Raw genomic sequence first — 13,376 nt, forward strand, 5'->3', positions numbered from 1 at the left:
CATTTTCAAAGCCTTACACAATTTGGAATCCTGACAGACCACTTTCCCCCTTATACAGTAGACCTATTCAGTCCTCGAAGTTGCCTGAATAGACTCTTCTGGTGGTCTATTCCACAGATCTTCAAAGCAAGGCATTTAACTTGGTGGCCACCACTAAGTATAATACTAGGGATTTTTTAAATTTCTTGGACAGCAAATTCCGTACCTCTCCATTCTATCTGACAGATGGCACCTTGCAGTATTAAATCATTTCTAGACATTTTTCTTTATGTATGTTGATAACAGCTGAAATGCTACAAACCCCAGCAAATTATTAAGCATTGATCAACCTTGAAATCTTCCATGAATATATGGGTAAACCTAAGTATCTATGGTCTTATTTTGTTTGCTTTTACCATGTAAAAGTAATACCTTTGAGTGTTCAGAATTCATTGGTTTAAAAACAACTTCAGTATGTCAGTGTGTTGACAGAAAGTGTATTTTTTTTTTCATTACTGTTGCTATACACTGACGTGTTATTTCAGTGCTGTAGACCAGGGGTCGTCAACCCCTGGTCCGCAGCCCGGTGCCGGTCCATGGACTTGCCAGAACTGGGCCGCGGATACGGATCTCCAACCCCCACGCACGCGCAGTGGGTGTGTCACGGTTGTGTGAGGGGTGTGTCACACATGTGTGCAAGTGTGACACCCCCCCACGAGTGTGACATGACCATCGTGACGTGCCCCCGGCCCCCCGTGCATGGAGCTTGCTCCCCCCCAGCTCATCGGTGGCCCAAAAAAGGCTGCTGTAGACTATTTTTATTTCCATAAATTATCCAGATTGCTTCTCACACATCTGATTCAAGACAAGAGGAGCAATATGGTAGTAATTAGCAGGCACAATGAAAACTGGCAAGAGAAGCATTTGTTCTATATGTTTAAGACAAGCCTGCCTCAGTTTAACAGCACAGTTGCTCTTAAAGCTCACATCATCTTGAAGATGACAGTAACCATAGCCTGCAGATCATTTTCAATTTCAAAATAAATGGCAATGGCCTCTTTATATCAGATATACAAAGAGCATTCTAGTTATTTGGGCAATGATACTTAGTAATCTGTACAGTACCTCCTGTGATCAAGAAGCAGGTAGCAGAATGTTTGGGGGAATTTATGTCTCCTTGAATAAGAACTAGAACAAACACTTGAGATGGGGAAACTCAGGGGTATTTCTCCCAACAGACTGAGTTGTGGAATGAGCATTTTTATTTGTTATATACTCTGGTTTCTCTTCAGATCACATAAATCATTCACCTTTCACTAAAGAGCATGTTCATTTGTTAAAAAAATAATAACTGACTCACTGATCAACCAATTGAATGGGAAATGGAAAAGCTGGGGAAAGAGGGAATTGGGAGTATTTTGGAAGGAGGCATGATTGATAGACTGTGACATTGAGAAAGACTGGAGTATTGTGAGCAAAGTGTTTTGTTGATATAATCTTGCAACAACACTGTATTAAGCTAAATGACTGCTTTCCACAAATTTGTGGATCTTTTAATGGTTGCTTACCATTTTGTTCTTATTGTTGTATTATTTGAATCTGTGTCTGTGACTGCATAATAAAGAAAAGAAATGACTGGTATAAACATAAAAGGCTTCTGAATCTAGTGTTTGTGGCTGAGAGGCAACAGGGGCTGCTTCAGAGTATTGTTTCTTGGAACACAACTGTGGGTAACACTTTGCCTCACCATATTCTAGAATCTGAAATAGTAACTGTGTAACTTAAGTGCAAAAAATGGCCATGCAATCCAATCAAAGCAACAAAGTCTGAGGTTGAGCAATACCTTTATTGGATTGCTGAAAAGTTATTCAGGTTCTGCAAAACACTCCATCAGGAAAAGATGATATTAAACTTGGAGTTAAGGCAAGTAGTTCAAAAAGTAGGCCAGATGTAATGCCTTTAGCTCATGAAGCCTGACTGCCAATAAAGCAAAACTCAGTCTAGATTGCACATTGGGCAGAACCAGAAGTGATAATGATAACAATTTGCATTTAGGGAGTAACTGCCAATTTTTATTTTTGTCTACTCTGTTCAGTATGGAACCTTAATGTCATTTAATTTTGTTGGCAATCTGGCTTCATGAGCCAAAGACATCATATCTGACCGAATTTTTAAACTACTTGCATTAACCCCAGATTTTATATTATCCTTCCCTGATGAAGACTTCTGTGTAACTGAAGGAAAAGTGCAGGAATGCTCAGATAATAGCGGTCAACTTTTCTATGCAGGTCTTCTGCTTTCCCATGGATGAAGCCTGCAGGGTTCTAAAGAACAGATCCTGGTATTCATAAGATGTCACTGAATAAAACTGCAAGGATGAGAATTATAAAGAAGTTAAGTTATACCATACACCTAAATGCCAAATAGATATTTGCCAAAAGCAGAACTAGATATGTACACATTTTGCAGTCATTCACAATCCTGTTTGGTTGCCAACCTTCAGCCCTATGGATGCGAATGTATGCAAAACTACCTGACTGCCTGATATGTACCATGAAGTTGCCTCTGACTTGTGTTAGCAGCTACCCAAGGTTAAACACGACCAGTAATTATCTATCAGTCAAAAACAGAAAGTTTCAGAAGAGGATTCACCATTCAGCTCTCCCTTGGCTCCTGGCCAAGTCTGCTGTAAGATTTCACCTCTTGGAATCTATGTATATATGTCAGTTGCTAAATGGACACTGCCAAAAGTGGTAGACCTAAAATTAGATCTGCCAGCTGTGTTTTGGTATGCAGGCACAAGCATGTCTGCAGCTTCTAGGAAACAATCTCATGCTGTAGTTAGTAAGAAATCTGTTTTCTGTGTAACAGAGAGAAAATGCTTGATTAACGAAACAAAACAAAACGCTTTCCTCGGTTTCAACCTCCTGGAAAAGATTCGCACACACAGGCACACACACACACACACACAACCCAGCTGTTTAGAGATCGCTTATTCATAGAGTTGCCATAAGTTGGAGGTGACTTGATGGCACCATGACAGCAACAGCTGTTTTCAGCACAATTATTACAAATGGTTTAATTCACCTGATTGCAAGATCCTGTGTCAAAACGATTGTTTCAGCTGGAAATAAATGCTGTGTTTTAACACTGTGTGAGTTATGAGATGTATCAAGTCAGATATAAGAATGGCAGGGCAGGGGAGGCAGGCATCTTCTGTTTTACAGCACCATGGAGGGGGTCTCTGGCTAATTTGAACTGTTCCACAACAGAACCACTGAGGACAACCAGATTGCAGTTACCGGTGCAGCTAGCTCCCAGTCTAGGGATCAGGCAAAAAGCAGAACTAATGAAGACCTTGCAGGCCTTATTGACAGGGCAAGCCAAAGATATTTCACTACCTGAGAGCAAATGGCGCATATCTCCTCCACCCTACAGAAGCCAGCTGGACTGACATTCAAGTACTACTTTAAAAGCAGGGTCATCCATTACACCTGAAGACTGCAGAGTAGTTTCAAGGATTAGGACGGATGATCTGGAGTGCACAGCTTTGCCCTACAAGACAGAAGTGGCCAGGAATCTCAAGAGGAACATTACTGCCTTAGACACCCAAGTGGTGCATCCACCTGAGGCAACCCATTTTCTCTGCTCAACAGTTGACTCATTCTTGCTCAGTTGGTTTTGGTTCTGGAAAGGGGAAAGAGGACAGCACCATCATGACAAATTAGCAAGATGCAATGAAGAGAATTGACCACCACAGAGAAGCTACTCGTTAAATACAATCAGGTAGGCTAGTCTCATGATTTCCAACCATTAATGAAGATTCCAGTGGGGATAAGGATTTAACAGTAAAGAACTTTTCCACATCTGGCTATAAAGCAGCTGGTTTTGTAGTTCACATACTTGCTCATTAATCAACAAGAAATTCAGCAAGTGTAAGGGGTTTAAACAGTAATTAACTTGTGTGCATGAATCTAAAATGCAGCTGGCTTTGTCATTCACATAATTTTACAGCAATCAATGAGAGTTTTGGCAAAAGTAAGGGGGTTCACATTAATAATCTTTGTGCATGTGCCTACAAAGCTGGCTCTGGACACCTGATCTGCTGAATGTGCAGTATCCATGCAGAGAATCTGATTAAGATTTTGAGTTGAAAGAGAACTTTTAGTGGAAATGCTTCATTTATTTGTAACAAAACATTATGAGTTAGACACACTTGGCAACATCAGTAGTCATAATTTTCTAATCTACATGTTATGATTATTCTAATCGCCATCCTTAGTTATAGACCAAATCATTTCCAGATGGACCAGTTTCAAGCCAAACCACTTCCAGTCTAAGCCTTGAAACCACTTGGTCAGTGCTATAAACATTGCTAACTTGCCAAAAAGGGGCATAGCTTGGTCATTTGACAAGGCTAATCTACTCTGTTCAAAAATCCTGGATGACAGTTAGAACTCTGTTGCTGTTGTTGAAGAGGCCTGGAAAGTTGGAGAAGCAGACATATTTCCTGGTTTAGACCAGCAGGATGGGGAGAGATGTCAAGTTGCTACTAGTGTTAGGGATGTGTGCATGTGCAAATGCATACATGTGTGTGTGCATATGTTTGTGACAGTATGTTGATCATATCTTCTCAGTCTATAATAAAGGTTGTTAATGGATTTGTTATGGAGTGAGGGAGAGACCCTTTTTCAGAGATTTATAGGATCAGGGATATTGGAAGAGGTTAATGCATGGCTGAAGCCCAGGATGGTAATTTGCCATTACTGGGGCATGCCACCCCTGCAAGTGAGTTCGAGCCAGATTTCAGGGTAGGCATACACGGTCTGAAGATATATATTTGCCATTATGACATATCTTTATTTGGAAACCAGAATAAAAAATTTATACCGGTTCCTTTGTTGAGTCATGGGTTATCGCATCATCCTGTAACATACAGCCACAGGACAACCTGTTGTTATGTACTGTCAAGTCACTTTAGGGTGGCCCTAATAGGATTTTTGAGGTATATGGGATGTTTAACTAGGGTTTACCATTGCCATCCCAGCCACCCACCCACCCACCCACCATGAATTTCTACAACTGAGCAGGGATCTGAGCCTCGATATCCTGAGTCCTAGTCTGTCACTCAGTCTGCTACACAGAATTGGCTCTCTGTAACAAGCAGCAAACCACCTTAATGCATCATCCTATGTACTAATGATTTTAGGCATTATTATATCTATTTTTGAGTTAGACTTTATGTCGTGCAGAGATTTGTTGCATATAACTGAAACTATTATGCTCCCACATTAATGTTTCCTTGATTAAATCTGCCATTTCATCACCATAAAAATGAGTATTTGTTTTCCCTTGGTGGTGCAAGCATAAGTGCAGGGAGGACTTGTTTTCCCCCATACTTGCCATTTGTTAACCTGGCTTGTTTTCCCCCATACCTGCCATTTGTATAACCTGGCTTCCCCACCTTCTGGAACCAAAGATGCATGGAGCTCCAAGAGCGAGGAAGCCCTTGTGCTTAGTAGTGTACCTGTGAACGTTCCAGGATGGGAAGAGTGCTGTGCAAAGCAGGGAGGACAGTCAGCATAAATTGTAGGTTAGATTACTAGTCAACTATGCCCATATCTCATAAAGACAATACACCTGTTTCTGGATTGTACCATTTTAGGCAGTCAGTAGAACCTCAAACAAAGGCCCATATGTCTGATTCTGAAGGATCCTTGTTCAGAACATGACTTGGTGGATCATGAGGCCATGGAGAATACCTGTACTTTAAAAGCTGCCTGAGGAGATGGGGAGGAGAACAAGGAGGTGTGGGGGGAGAAATGGCAGCTTTAAGTAGTGGTATGGTCAGCTTTGCTAATCTCATAGAAAACAATGTCCCATTGCCTAAAGTCTACTGCTTAGATTCTGTTTGCACAGGTTGAAGAATTTGATCTTTGGCTGTTTTGAGGCCCATGTCAAAATCAGTTTGCTCTGTGACAAAGCGTGAAAGAAACCATCAGAAAAGAGGTTACACATCTCCTCAATTTCTCTTAAAATTGCCTGAGCTGAACTGAGAAAAAAATGCCCACGTACTGTACTTAGAAGAAGACATTTCTAACTGCTGTGTGAATGTTATTTTCAACCTTGGAGTATCTTTGAAAAGTGGGGAGTGCTTGGGTTCTCATGGCACACTCTTTACTCACACTTGGTGAGATCATAGGGGTGCTCTTGCAACAGTAACCAATTAATTGGCTTTGTTTGATTGGTGAAAGGATTTGGGCCAGCTCATGAGGGGATGATGGCACATAAGGTCAATTGAAGCAAGGGATCAGTTAGGCAACTCTTGGATAGAAACTTGGAGTTCCTTCATGGCTTTTCTGGCTTCAACATGAAATCCAGCTTGCTGTTATGCTGAACTCTGCTTAGGTCTTGGAACCATGCTACTTGTGATTAGGATTAGACATATTTTATTGTTTTTAGTGGGAATGATGTCTAACTGCCTGAATCTCTGAAGCTACTTTTGTGCAGCCTTTTAATGGAATTGCTTTACATTATTATTTTACTGGATTCAATCACTGTATGTCTGAATTTATATATTTTGCTAACATTTATTTTCAATAAAAAATAATAAAATTTTGCAGCTGTGTTTTAATTTAGACAGCTGGAGAGGTTGTAGATACTACACCCCTTGTCTTACACACTTCAAAGTCTTTTAAGCATTTTTTGTGGGTTTTAAGATTTCTACTTTGCAGGGTTGGTTTAGAATGAGGTGCAACAACCTGTTTGTTTTCGTTTCCCTAGAGCACCAAGGAGCAAGTGGCTCAAAGATGTTGGGAGAATGGGATTCACAGGAAACTTTCCCAATAACTAGCACTTACCTGCCTGGCATACCAGAAAACAACAGATAGTGTGGCTAAGTGGTAAGTGGATCCTCTCTGTGGAGAGGCAACATCTTTCACACCAAGTCAATGAGATTCCAGCTGTGGGTGTTCACCAGCTCTGTAGAAAATGTTTTGGTAAGGTGTGGACTGTCTTTATAGCAGTCTTGCCCAAACCTGGTGTCCTCCAAATAAGGTGTAACCCAGTTATCATGATCCCCAGCTAATGTGACCAATGAGTTCCTTTCTGAGGAGAGCTTCAGTACTGTCTGGAGGGTTATAGGATTTGTAGTATAACACATCTGGAGGGCAGAAGGTTGGGAAATGCCGGTTTTAGGTTTTTGAAGAGCAATTACGCATCCATACAGCAAGTTGCCATCTCACTGGCCCTTGGCAATGGATCACACATTGCATGAAATTCATCACTGACACCTCCAGATCCGCTTACTATAACTGCTTGCCAGCTGAGTTAATGTAACGGCAGCTGACATTCCAGATATACAAACTAGCAACTCATGCAGTTTAGAAGATTTGTTGTTGATTGGTAAAAGGATGACTCTTACTTCGGCATGGTTCCACTTCACAGTCCAGACCACAACTAGTTTGTAGTGGTGTGCCTTTGCTGCCTTTTCTTTATTTGATAACTTACACCCTCTTTCTCTCTCTCTTTTGGCTAGACTTATATTCTTGCCATGTTGTTGATTTGCAATGTTTGTGAGCTTAACCAAGTATCTTGTAAAGAAATCATTTTTAATAAAGCTGGGACGCAGGGATTTATCATTTTGTAAGTATAGGTCAGGATTTAGTTCACTATGTTAAACTCTCCTTGCTGCATGTGATTTTTCAAGCTTTATCAAGAACAAAAAGTTCTGAGGATGTGCAAAGCATAGCTGCTTGGTTTCCATGGCGACACTGCTAGTTAGGCTATGGAAATTCTGAAAGGCCAGAGGATGACTGACAATACAAGGCCTCAGCGGCTGATCTGAGGAGCCAGACTGAATTAATGAGATTTTTCACAGAGAGTTATTAGCGAGACTAGCACGGTATGGCACTTAGGCCTGCTTTCGTTTTTCTCAGCTGCAGTCTTGGAAAGCAAGCATGGAAAGATTTAATTGCTGTTTTTAAGCCCTTTAAGATTATTTTAACCTATAACATTTAAAAGAGGTAATGAAAAGCAGGTTTGTTTGCTTTTTGGGGGAAAAACATTCTTTTACAGTTACTGCTTGATTGTTGTTTCTTTTTCTTTCTTTTTTATTAGTGACAGTTGCTCTTTATCTGTACAGAGATGGGAAATTCAATAGTACTTATTATATTGAGCAGTTAATTCCCACATGCTGAGAACACATTACTGTTCAAAGTAGGTTATCTAGAGTTCCATTTAGAACCAAATGAGAGATACCATGTCAGTGGCTTTAAATTTCCTAGGGCTGTATTAATTTATTACTGACTGCTAATACAAACTGTTAATTCCGGCCTGAAATAGGCAGTTCCATGAGCCACTGCTATTTTTCCCCCCTTGGCTTGATTTTTTATTCTCTTTCCACAGATAGGTTTATGGCACATTCAGTTATGTCAATTAAATAAAGAACACAATTCTTCCTCTCTCCCTTCAGTTGGGGATTCAGCTTTTTAAAAATCACTCCAGTTTTGATGTTATTAAATATTGACAGTAGCTTACTACAGACCATTCTAAAAAATACCAAATACTGTACTGTATACAAAGTAGAAACACACACATCCCTTTAAATTGAGTTTATTGCTGTAGCCAAACTAATTGCATTCCAGTTTTAGAAGAATCACTTTATCTTGAGAGTTCTTCAATGGATTATAGGAAAAAAGGAAAGAAAAGGAAAAAAGAAAACTAGGAAGAAGGAAATTGCTGTCAGCTAATTCTGAGCAAATGATGATTTTCAATTTCCTCAATTGAAAATAATCATTTGCTGTGAGAATGCAGACTGCAGCTTCCTCATCAGATAGACTTCATTTCTTAGCTATGTAGAAACAAAAGAAGAAAAGATGAGAAAACTAAATATGGAGTGCATGCATGTACTGAGAAAGCATAAACGCCTTTTAATGCTGATTCATGTCGTGAGTCTAGTGCTATCTGTTCCAGTTGGTGAACATTTTCACAGGAGCAAAAGAACTATCCATGATCTCAGGCAAGTTTTTCCCCCCAATGCTCCCTGAGCTCCTCACAGGTGAAAATCCTGAATTCAGCACCTTTGATGTGCAAACATGACCGTTAACATTGACACATCGCTCTTCCCCAAAAGGGAAAAAAATGCTTAGAATGGACAAGATGTTAGAAAAATTAAAACATACTGGCTTGAATCCAGTCGGTACTTCAACTAGTGTGGGCTGATTGAATGCATAAGATTTACATAAGCGTTGACTTACCGTTCAGCAGCTGATTCAATGGGTCTCCTCCATCTGAGATTACCAGCTAGATTTAGGCCACTGCCAGTTGGTATGACAGTGTCCTAAAATATCATTTTGTGTGCTTGTGTACCATCTCTCTCCCAATAGCTCTTTCCGTCTTCTTCTCGTGCAACAATCGTCTTAGTTAATCAAGAGGACAGAAAATAAGTAGACTTAGGCTACGTCCTCATAGCAGAATCTTAATTTGGGGATCTGTACCTATTACATTACACTGGAAGGGGGATATTTTCTGAAATAGTTATTTGTTGTGCCTTCACTGCAAGCTTGAAGTGCCAGCAACCCTATTCAGTTGTTATTAAAGCAGGCATATTCACTATGTATATTGAAGAGAGACCAGGGACACCCACCTTTGTTTCTTAAATGTGGAGGGCAACAAGTCTGAAGATGAATAGCCCACTTATAGGCCCACCGTATACATCTGGGTGCTCCGTGTGAATTGGGAACCCAACTCACAGATAGCACAGGTTTCCTCCTTGTCGCCCTCCATCGGCGTGTGAGAGATGAAATGGAAAACATAGAAGGATGGAGCTAGTATTTTCTTCTCTACCCATGATTAAGTGTTCCTGCTTCAACAATGAACAAATGGGGCTAGTTAAAAAAAAGAATAATAAAAAAATTTCACATACAACTTGTTGACTGTGGATTGATTGTGGTATAGATGGTGTTGTGGCGGGACTTCTTTCTGCAACTTACATTGTTAAAGATATTTTTTCACAAAAATTGGCAGTGACTTTGCCTATGCATTTGCATCTGTGTTTCGAATAGCCTTTGGTGGTCCAGTGTGTTAGAACACTAAAGGATTTGTCTTCAGCAGTATAGCCCTTTCTTTATCTGCTGAAATCAGCAGTCTCAGAGAAGTGGAATGACATGCCAGGGAAGGGCTGCTCCTTGCATAATAAATAAACAAACAAACAAATACAGTCATCCATATGTTTTTGGGAGATGTAAAACCATAACATTGCTTCCGAATAATCCACAACAAAAGCACATGTAGGCCACATTCCTCAGATTCCTGTACAGCAGACTAATCCACTTAATCTTACTGTTCGCTTCTCTGGCTGGAATTTCACAGTCATTTTTGATTTGGCGGTTTGTAAAATCTCTGGTTAGTCTCTTTTGTGTGCATGCACGTGTGTGTCTATATGCACATGTTGGTGCTTTTCTTTCTCATTTCCATCAAACAATTCTGTCAAAAGGGAAAGCAGAGGAGGATTTTTTTTCTACCACTATTATGGATGTTTTAAACTCTAACTTTAAAAACAACAACAAAGTTTTGCCAGCTCTTCAAAGATAGCAATATGAGGGGGTGCTGATAAGTATTGAGCCTTTTCCAGAAAAAATTGAGCTAGGAAGCTATAAATTGCAGGGTGTATTGGCCAATTTGTCTGTATTCAATGGTGCAAAAATCAACTACCTATGATTTTAACTTATCTTTCGTGCTCAGGTCTAAAGTGAACATGGCAGCATCTCCAGAAAAGTTCAATGAGGAAGAGCATAGGACCATAATCAAGTTCCTGTTTCTCCACGGGAAAGGTGCAAAGCAATTCCATGATGAAATGTCACAAACTATAGGTGACAGTGGCCCTTCATATGCAACAGTTAAACGTTGGGTTGTCAATTTTAAAGCTGGCCATTTCGGTGTTGAAAATGAGAAACCTAGTGGAAGGCCTGTTTCTGTCTCTGTGCCTGCAAATGTGAAAGCCATCCATGACATGATCATGGAGGACCGCCAAATATCAGCCAAAAGTATTGCTATATATCTGAGAATATCACGTGAGAGAGTTGGTGCCATTATCCACAATGACTTAGAAATGAGAAAGCTGGCAGCAAAGTGGATCCCCAGACTTTTGAGAACCAAACAAAAGAGGAGACATGTGGAGTCATCGGTGGCTGTTTTGGAATACTGTATTTTGCAAGAAATGTGTCAGATTTCCTGGGCAAACTGGTAACTGGTGATGAGACATGGATCTACAGTTATGATCCTGAGACAAAGAAACGGTCTAAGAAATGGAGACACAGTGGTTTCCCCAGGCCAAAGAAGTTCTGAGTGCAAAGGTCGGTACAAAAGCAAATGGCAACAGTTTCCTTTATAAGAAGGGAGTTCTGCTGGTGGACTACCTCCAACAGGGTTCAACCATCAATGCAAAATATTAATGTGCTTTATTTACAAAGTTGAGGCAAAACATCAAGGAAAAATGTTGAGGAAAGCTCTCTGAAGGTGTCATCCTGTTGCATGACAATGCCTCATCCCATACTGCAGATGAAACAATGGCAAAACTGACGTCCTTAGGCTTTCAAGTGATGTCCCATCCACTCTATTCTCCTGGCCTGGCTCCTTCTGACTATTATCTGTTCCCCAAACTCAAAAAACACCTAAAGGGACAACGATTTGGGAGTGTTCTGGAGGCAACTAATGCTGTAAATGAGTGGTTACACCAGCAGTCGGAAGAATTTTATTTGCAGGGACTTAAGAAGCTGCAGGACAGATGTCGCGAGTGCATTGACTTCCTGGGGGAATAGGTAGAATAGTGTGGCAGTTACAGCTTCCTAGCTCAATTTTTTTTCTCGGAAAGGCTCAATACTTATCAGCACCCCCTCATATGATGGTATATACTCTTGTCATATTGCTATATTTATACGGTGTTTCCCCGAAAATAAAACAGGGTCTTATATTAATTTTTGCTCCAAAAAACGCATTAGGACTTATTTTCAGGGGATACTTTATTTTTTTCATGTACAACAAGCTACATTTATTCAAAGACAGTCTTGTCATCTTCTTCTGGTTGCTGCACAATGGTGGAGGGCAGGATTTCACTTAACTAGGGCTTATTTTGGTGGTAGGGCTTATATTATGAGCAACCTAGAAAATCATACTAGGGCTTATTTTCAGGTTAGGTCTTATATCCGGGGAAACAAGGTACTTACAACTTTACAAAGTGTTCTTATAAAAATAGTAACCCAAATTATCAGACTATAATATATCTTTAAGAAGCAAAAGAATCCTTACTGAAATAAGGTAAAGGTAAAGGTTCCCCTTGACATTTAGTCCAGTCGTGTCCGACTCTAGGGGGTGGTGCTCATCCCTGTTTCCAAGCCACAGAGCTAGCGTTTTGTCCAAAGACAGTTTCTGTGGTCATGTGGCCAGAGCGACTAGACACAAAATGCCGTTACCTTCCCACCAAGGTGGTACCTATTTATCTACTCGCATTTGCATGCTTTCGAACTGCTAGGTTGGCAGGAGCTAGGACAAGCGACAGGAGCTCACTCCGTCTTGTGGATTCGATCTTACGACTGCTGGTCTTCTGACCTTGCAGTACAGAGGATTCTGCGATTTAACCCATAGCACCAACACGTCTCTTCCTGATTGAAATATCGGAAGACAAATTTATTTTTTTGTTTTAGCAAATGATAAATATAAATCAGAAATTATGTGTTTGTGGGACAACTGATTTAAAATTATAAATTTAAATAATATGTAAAATGCTCAATTAATGCTGCAATATAAATAATATAAATTACTTGAAAGGTACATAAATTAATGAGAAAATATGTAGCCTAGACATATTTATGTTGGCAAACTTTTAGATTTATGTTGTTTTTGAATATTTTGTTTAAAAGTGAATATTTTAATAATAACTTCTGTACATATCCATGCTTTTCATTCTTATCTCATGTGTCATCACAAAATCTGAATGTGGCGACTTGGTCCAGGCTGCTTCATGGAGTCACCTATTATCTAAACCTAGAGCTTCACTGGACAAAACAAGACACTGATTCTGTATTTATAAGCAGTGCTCCCTCAAGTGGTGTAAATTGTATGATTATGAGAACTTGTTAAAGGCAGAAGCTTTATGTAATTAGAATAGTCACTGAAATAAAAACAACAACTTCATTTGCATGTCTCTTCATGGAAATGCACACAATAAAGGAGAATAGGTTGTAACAGCAGGAAAGATTTCCAGATCAGCCTTTGCAAATACAAAGAATCATTTCCTTGAACATATGTTTCACAGGATTATCAGAAAATAATTACTTAAATAAAAGTCTGTTCTAATGTAGGAGCACTTTATTAAAATAGATGATCTAATTGCAATTAGC

The 13,376-nt window shown here is 39.8% G+C and overlaps 1 protein-coding gene across 1 annotated transcript in view; it reads left to right on the forward strand.

The window, feature by feature from the left end:
• Positions 1 to 6,780: 6,780 nt before the first annotated feature.
• RNF182 (ring finger protein 182) overlaps positions 6,781 to 13,376 on the forward strand; it is a 203,573-nt gene continuing 196,977 nt past the window's right edge. The window contains exon 1 of the mRNA XM_078393494.1: positions 6,781 to 6,881. The gene's annotated coding sequence lies outside the window, so the exon portion shown is untranslated. The remainder of the gene's footprint in view (positions 6,882 to 13,376) is intronic.

The sequence above is a fragment of the Pogona vitticeps genome, chromosome 4 (assembly GCF_051106095.1).
Source record: "Pogona vitticeps strain Pit_001003342236 chromosome 4, PviZW2.1, whole genome shotgun sequence".
Classification (NCBI taxonomy): Eukaryota; Metazoa; Chordata; class Lepidosauria; order Squamata; family Agamidae; genus Pogona; species Pogona vitticeps.